The sequence below is a fragment of the Setaria italica genome, chromosome VI (assembly GCF_000263155.2).
Source record: "Setaria italica strain Yugu1 chromosome VI, Setaria_italica_v2.0, whole genome shotgun sequence".
NCBI lineage: Eukaryota > Viridiplantae > Streptophyta > Magnoliopsida > Poales > Poaceae > Setaria > Setaria italica.
This window is the reverse complement of record NC_028455.1, coordinates 18,602,266-18,608,889: the sequence shown is the minus strand read 5'-3', so window position 1 is coordinate 18,608,889 and position 6,624 is coordinate 18,602,266.

Genomic DNA, 6,624 nt, shown 5'->3' with positions numbered 1-6,624 from the left:
TGATTTAAGCTTAATAGATTCGTCTCGCCGTTTAGCCTCCACTTATATAATGAGTTTTGCAAATAGTCTACGTTTAATACTCCTAATTAGTATCTAAACATTCGATGTGACACGTGCTAAAAATAAGCAAAGGGAACCAAACGCCCCCATAATGCTAAACTTTAGCACAGTGCTAAACTTTAGCACCCTCAAATGGAGTGCTAAAGTTTAGCACTTGGGGTTGTTTGGATACAGTGCTAAAGTTTAGCACCTTGGGTGAGAAATGACTACATTACCCTCATTTATGACTGGCTTGGGGAAAAGTGGAGAGGAGAGGGGGGCAACTAGGGAAAAAGTGGCTTGGGGACCACTTTTAGCACCTATTAGCACCTTTTAGGACCCCTTGGGTTTTTTTAAAAAAAACAAGGGTGCTAAACTTTAGCACTCACCTTTTAGCACCACTATTTGAGAGTTCTAAGTGTTAAAAGTGTGTTAAAAGTGAGGTGCTAATGTTTAGCATCCCTTCCAAACACCCCCTAAGTAAGGATCTTTTGAGAGAGAGCAAAATTAGCTCTTCCCACCTATCTTGCCAAGCCTTACCAACCAAGGCTAGTGAGCAAGCTTGGGCAAGATAATTTTTTAATAGAGTTTGGTCGCTTTTGTTAATAGCGAGAAGTTCAAATTACTATCTTCGAGTACACCCAAAGTCCGGACAACCCTCTAAAGTATTTTTTATTCATATGCTATTTAATTCAATTTACTACTTAACACAATTTGTTTTGAATTTCAATTTAAAATTTTGTAGGATGGCAGCGGACACCATAATGTATATAAAAAATACAGAATGAATTTTTTATCATTATTTTTTATAATTTTATATCCCAAGAATTTATTTATTATTAAATATCATACCCTATTAAAGTAATAATTAAAAATTATGATGACTTTTTTTAACCCGTGTTATGATGTCTGCTATCCTGTTTCAAAATTTCGCAAGGAGAAAAAAAATAAATTATGTTAGAGGATAAATTGAACCAAATGGTATAGTTGAGGGAGTAAATTAGATTTTTAAAAATAATTTAAAAGGTGATCCGAAATTCTGGACTTTGTCTATACTTGAGGGGAGTAATTTGAACCTTTTTCTAGTTAAACTTTAGTTAAGAGCTTATTTGGATTGAGAAGTTAAGATGCACATGACTTTTACTTATGGATAAACTGAACACCAGAAATTTACTCAGGAGGAGAAACTTCCGCATAGTAGGTAACAATTATAACTGTGAACTTTGCAATATCTTCTCTCGCACCTTCAGCAGATGTGAACTTTGCAATATCTTCTCTCGCACCTTCAGCAGATCTTGCTGCCAAGCCGTTGGTATTAAATGGAAAAGAATGCTCAACTTCTTTCAAATGTAGAAGAGAGCCTAACAGGAATTTCATCGCTGGTTCTTCATGAAGGTCTTCATAATAGTCACTAGGTACATCTGGAAGCAAAGAAACAGCCTCATCTTCGAAGAAAAAATGCCAACAGTTAGAGAGTAGTTATCTAGATTTGTAGATGAGGTAAGACTTCAAGCTCACAAAATTAAGGAAATAAAAAAACAAGATTTTCTCTCATGAGTCACCAATGTGCAGCTTTAGTTTTAGCCATAGCTTTTAGCCTCCTTTGAGGTCCTTCTGAAGTCCTTTTTAACCTTTTAGGGCATTAAGGTGTCCTTTAGACTTTTATCCTTGTGCAATTTTATTTCACCTTATTAATATATCCTACCACAGCAGGAGCCACCCCGCTGTATAGTTTAAAAAAAAATCTCTTGAGGATCTATGTTCACAAGTCATGTTGCTGTAATTAATATTAGCTTCATACTGCACTTACTCCGTAGATCACATTAATTAGGGATTATTATTTCCATTTTTCCTTTTTGGACCTATTGATCTCTGTTGTTACCCTAAATACCTAATGGATTGTACCTAAAGAGCATAAACAATAAAGATGTACTATGAAGCTCCACATATGTGAGTGTAACGACCCTGGTTAAATCAGCCGAGTTAATCCAAATCCGAGTCCTTAATCCCACTAACTCAGCTCCCCTGAGCTTAAGCGCTCAACCTCCAGTTCCCGGTCCCGACCCCTGAAAACCCAACTAGAACCACCGGTTCCTTTTAAGTCTCAACAGCAGTGTTCCTTTCCATCTTGAGCAAAGGAGAAACCGAGACTGATGGGTGGACCCGCAATCTTTTTCCGGATCTCCCGAGGCAGACGCGCCCGAGCAGCATGCACCCGCTTCAGAGCCTCTCCGCCGCGTGGCTTGATCTCTCCGACGCCTGCCGCTTCGCCCAGTCGCTGGCTGCGACAGGATGGATCCACGCGCCCTCCTCCCCAATCGCAGCGGAAGCCCCTCTGCAACCCTTTCTGCCTCGCCTCGTCTCGCTCGCGCCCTCGCCGGCCGCACCAAGGTGCCCCGTCGCCGCCGTGGCAGAAGTTTTGCCGCTGCTGCGTCAGACCGCCTCGCAACGCGCGCCCATCATCATCTCGCCGGATCCCCGGCTGCAAGCCCCGATGACCTCCGGCTTTTCCGCCTCTCCACAGTCGCGCCGCCCATGAACTCGCTACGCGACGATTCCTCCCTCGCCAACCCCGACTCCAGCTGCGACAGCTCCTTTTCCGCCTTGCCAGAACTGTGCCCCGGCAAGCCGCTGTTTCGCGCTCACCTGCGCAGCTGCAGCTCGCCCTGTCTTTTCACCTGTTGCAACCTCGCTTGTAGCACCTTTCTATCGGTCACACCAATCAAATCCGTTGATCGACGACGCCCGCCTCCGCCAAATCTAAACCCCGGCAAAACCACGCCTACGCCGCCTTATCCCCAGTGCCCAATGGCCGAAGACGCTATCTTCGAAGCTCTGTTCCGCCGCCCATCGCCGCTCAATCGCCGCCATGGCAGCGCACTCCATCCTTTTCTTCCCGGTCTTCGTGCTGCTCCAACACTCTCTCTCCCACGCAGCTATAAAAGGGAATGCCAGAGTCCTACCGGAGTTCCCTTCGCCATCGTTGCCTTGCCGCCTTTTCCTCTGTTTCGTGCTCCAGCGCTGCCACCTAAGTTCTTGAGGAACTCTCCTCCCCGCTCAACACCTGCCTTTCCCAACCCACCGGCCGCTTTTCTTCTCCGTGCTGTGCTAGAGCTTCCTTGTGTCAACAAGAAGCACCGCCACCGCCGGACATCGCCGCCACCCAAGCCTTAGTGCTTAAGACCTTCCGCCCAAGTCTGCTCCTTCCCGACCTCAAAGCTTCGCCAGTAGACCTGGAGGTAAGCTGCCGACCCCTTACCGGTTCGCCCGACCCCTTTTTCCGTCTCGCCCGACCCTGTCTGTTTCGCCCGACCCCTTTTTCCGTCTCGCCCGACCCCTTTTTCCGTCTCGCCCGACCCTGTCTGTTTTGCCGACCCTTATTCGCCTCGCCCGAGGACTTGACTGTATCCTTTTCCTTGACCCGAGGGCATCTGTGTAAAAGATCGAGATTTCTCCACGTTAAGTCTGAGGACCCCGGTATAGTATTCCTTAGGTCGGAGGGTCAGATCTTAAGTTTCTCCCAATCCGACCCTTTGTCTTGTTCTCTATCAACTGAAGCTTGAACCTCCACACTTTTTCTGTAGCCTTGCTACAAGTGTCCGAGCTTAAACTGCAAGTGTCGTTGAAATAACCGTCTAAACACTAACTTCTACATTGCATTCGTGTAGAGCTAAATCTCGCTGACGGCGTCTATGAGCTGCATCCGGTGCCAAAAGACGGAGCAGTAGCTGAGCCGCCGACCGCAGGAGCTGAAGCAGAGCCCTTAGAGGACCAGTTCGCCTCCATCCCGCTTGAAGGCAAGTCCCGGAGCATGAACCCAACTTCCTAAACTTACACATGCCTTCCTTCGTTTGTATGTGCATTTAAGTACAGGAGTTGTTTGAAACCATAGATGCATGACTTAGTTCCCTTGATCTGAACACTAGTCTGACGAGTCTGAGTAGTTGCATTACTTAATAGGACTCAGTAAAAGTCGAGTGATTTCCTGTCACTCGCGAGTTATAGGAGTTGGTTGTTCTCCTTCTGGTTACAACTATAAGTACGATGGACGGGACAGGGCCTGGTGAACTCTTTTGGTGGTCGGTGGATTGCTCTGTCTATCTATATGAAGTTGCTTAAGGTCGAAAAGTGTTGGTGTTCGTGATCAAGTCTTTGAAAGTATTAATCTCATACCTAGTATGGGATGGGGAAGCCTAGTACCTGATTGAACTAGGGCGTGGCTTATACCCCTGCTGTCCCTGGAACGAGGTTCCCATGGTGCATCATGTGGGTGCAAGTGCGGTCACAGTACGGTAGAGGCCGGGATTGTGGAGCATTGCATGCCAAGGGAAGTTTGGACCTGACACGTGCCTGGGAATTGATGGGGACGACCGACACAGGAAGCGACCCTTTGTGGTGCGCGGATGTCGTGAGATTAGGTTCACCATGCATGGTTAAGAAACTCGAATCGATTCGTCTGCCTCTCACAGTTTGAGACTGCTTGATCGCTATGCTACACTGAGTAAAGATGGAACATGATGATGGTGTGAACTCGATGCTTGTTCTATACTTTGTTGTTGGAAACTATGGTTGTTTAGCATAAGTCGCCAATGTAGACTGGTTAATGAACTTAGAATCTGAGCTAAAATATTGAAAGTAAGGACCCACTGTAGTCGCTTTTGGCAACACAAACCTCTCAGCCAAAGAGCCTTGCATGTCTAGAAGTGGTGGAGTAGTTCTTCCCACCAGTCGATTAAGTTTTGTTGAGCTTAGAAGCTCAGCCTTGCTTGTGGCATCTTTTTCAGGTGAAGTTGAAGCTCCTAAGTTTGCTCCTGTTGGCACTTAGCCACCCCAGCTTCCTCCTGGGTGGACGGTCGAGTAGGATCCCTCCTCGGACGGCGAGGAAAGGGATCACTGATGTCCTGATCGGCCTCATCAGGGACATCCGACTCCGGCGCTAGCTTCCGTTATTTTATCTTTCCGCTGCTTTTGAATCTTGTAAAACTCTGACTTTCGAATTGATGTTGAAATAAACTGTTAAACTTGTTTAACTCGGTGGATCTGTTGTATTCTCTGGAATCACTCACCTTCGTATGGGTTATGCTAACTCGGTCATGTTAAGTGGTCAAATCGGATGAAATCCGACAGCACTTCGAGTTAACTTGACTAAGGCATAAGTGTCGCGTGTCAGGCGACTTAACCGTGCTTTAATCAAGCTAATCCGAGGTGATTCCACCACAGTGAGATTATAAAACAAAGCGGATCGAAAACTATACAAATGTTTAAAAACTCTAACACCCTATTTAGATGTAGATATTCAAGCTTATAATTCGAAATTAGTATTGACTAGCTTCAATTGCAGCTGTGGTTTGAAATTCGGAATTGAAAATCAGACTTCAATACCGCTCGGCATTCACCGCACCCGCGACCCTTCACCGTTAATAGCAAGCCATACCCCTTGATGTTGCGCTGAATTGACCGCCTCGCGAGAGCCCCCCTCCGTCGTCTCTCCCCACGCGCCGGCCAAGCTCCCTCGCTCCATCCCCGTCGCACTGGTTGCAGCATCCCACCGCCGGCCCCGTCCCTCCTCTCCCTCCTCGAGCTCCCTTCTTCCCTTCCCAAGGCCGGCGCTCTCGTATCAACGAGCACCATAGATCCACGGGCGTGGCCCTGGGCGGCGCGATCCACACCTTATCGCGTGTCGTGAAGGGCTCGTGAGGCGGCTGTGCAGGTCCTGCTCGGCGGCGCGTGGGGAAGGGTTCATGCGGCGGCAGCAGCGCAGGTCCCGCTCGGCGGGGGAACGCTCGTGCAGCGGCGCATCTCCCTCTCTCTCGATTTGGATGCAGGCCCGCATCTCCCTCTCTCTTGATTCGCATTGCTGGCAGATACCAGAATTTTAAACTCGAGATAGCTTGCTTGCTTCCCGAAACGATTTATCTTGCTTGCTTGCTAATCATGCTTTTATCTGGCCGCTCACGGGACTAAAATTTGATTCCCCCATAAATTACCATGGTAAAAATCGGTGCAGTACATAGCATACTTCATCCGCGCAGCCAAACAGAATTTCAATTCCATGATTTTGTCATCCAAACAGGAATCTAAATTGGGTTACTTTCTAAGATTCCAAAAGTCGATTTAATGGTCATCCAAATAGTAGAATTGGAACTGTGGTCACTTCAATACTAAAGGGGTGTTTGGGAGGGGGGTGCTAAATTTTAGCACCCCCATTTTAGTCACTTTTAGCCCCTCCTCCTCCCAAACACCTAGGCTAAAATGGAGGGGCTAAATTTTAGCCCCCCATAATCCATTAGCCCTCCAAGAGGTGCTAAAATTGACTAGAAGTGCTAAAAGTGGTCCCCCTCCTCCAGAAAGTTCCCAATCTCTTACCATCGACAGAAAATTCTGCCTCCATATCGCAATTTGCATACCTTCAATCGGTCGGTGTCGCACTATGGACAGTGGATGGGCCATCAATTTGATCTACTGCAAGAAAAAATATCCCCTTTGTATCTCATACTGCATACGTAAGGGGGAAGAATTGACTGAGGCGTATATGCCACGTATATGTGCGACCGATATCATCTTACTAGGGCAATCACTGTCTGG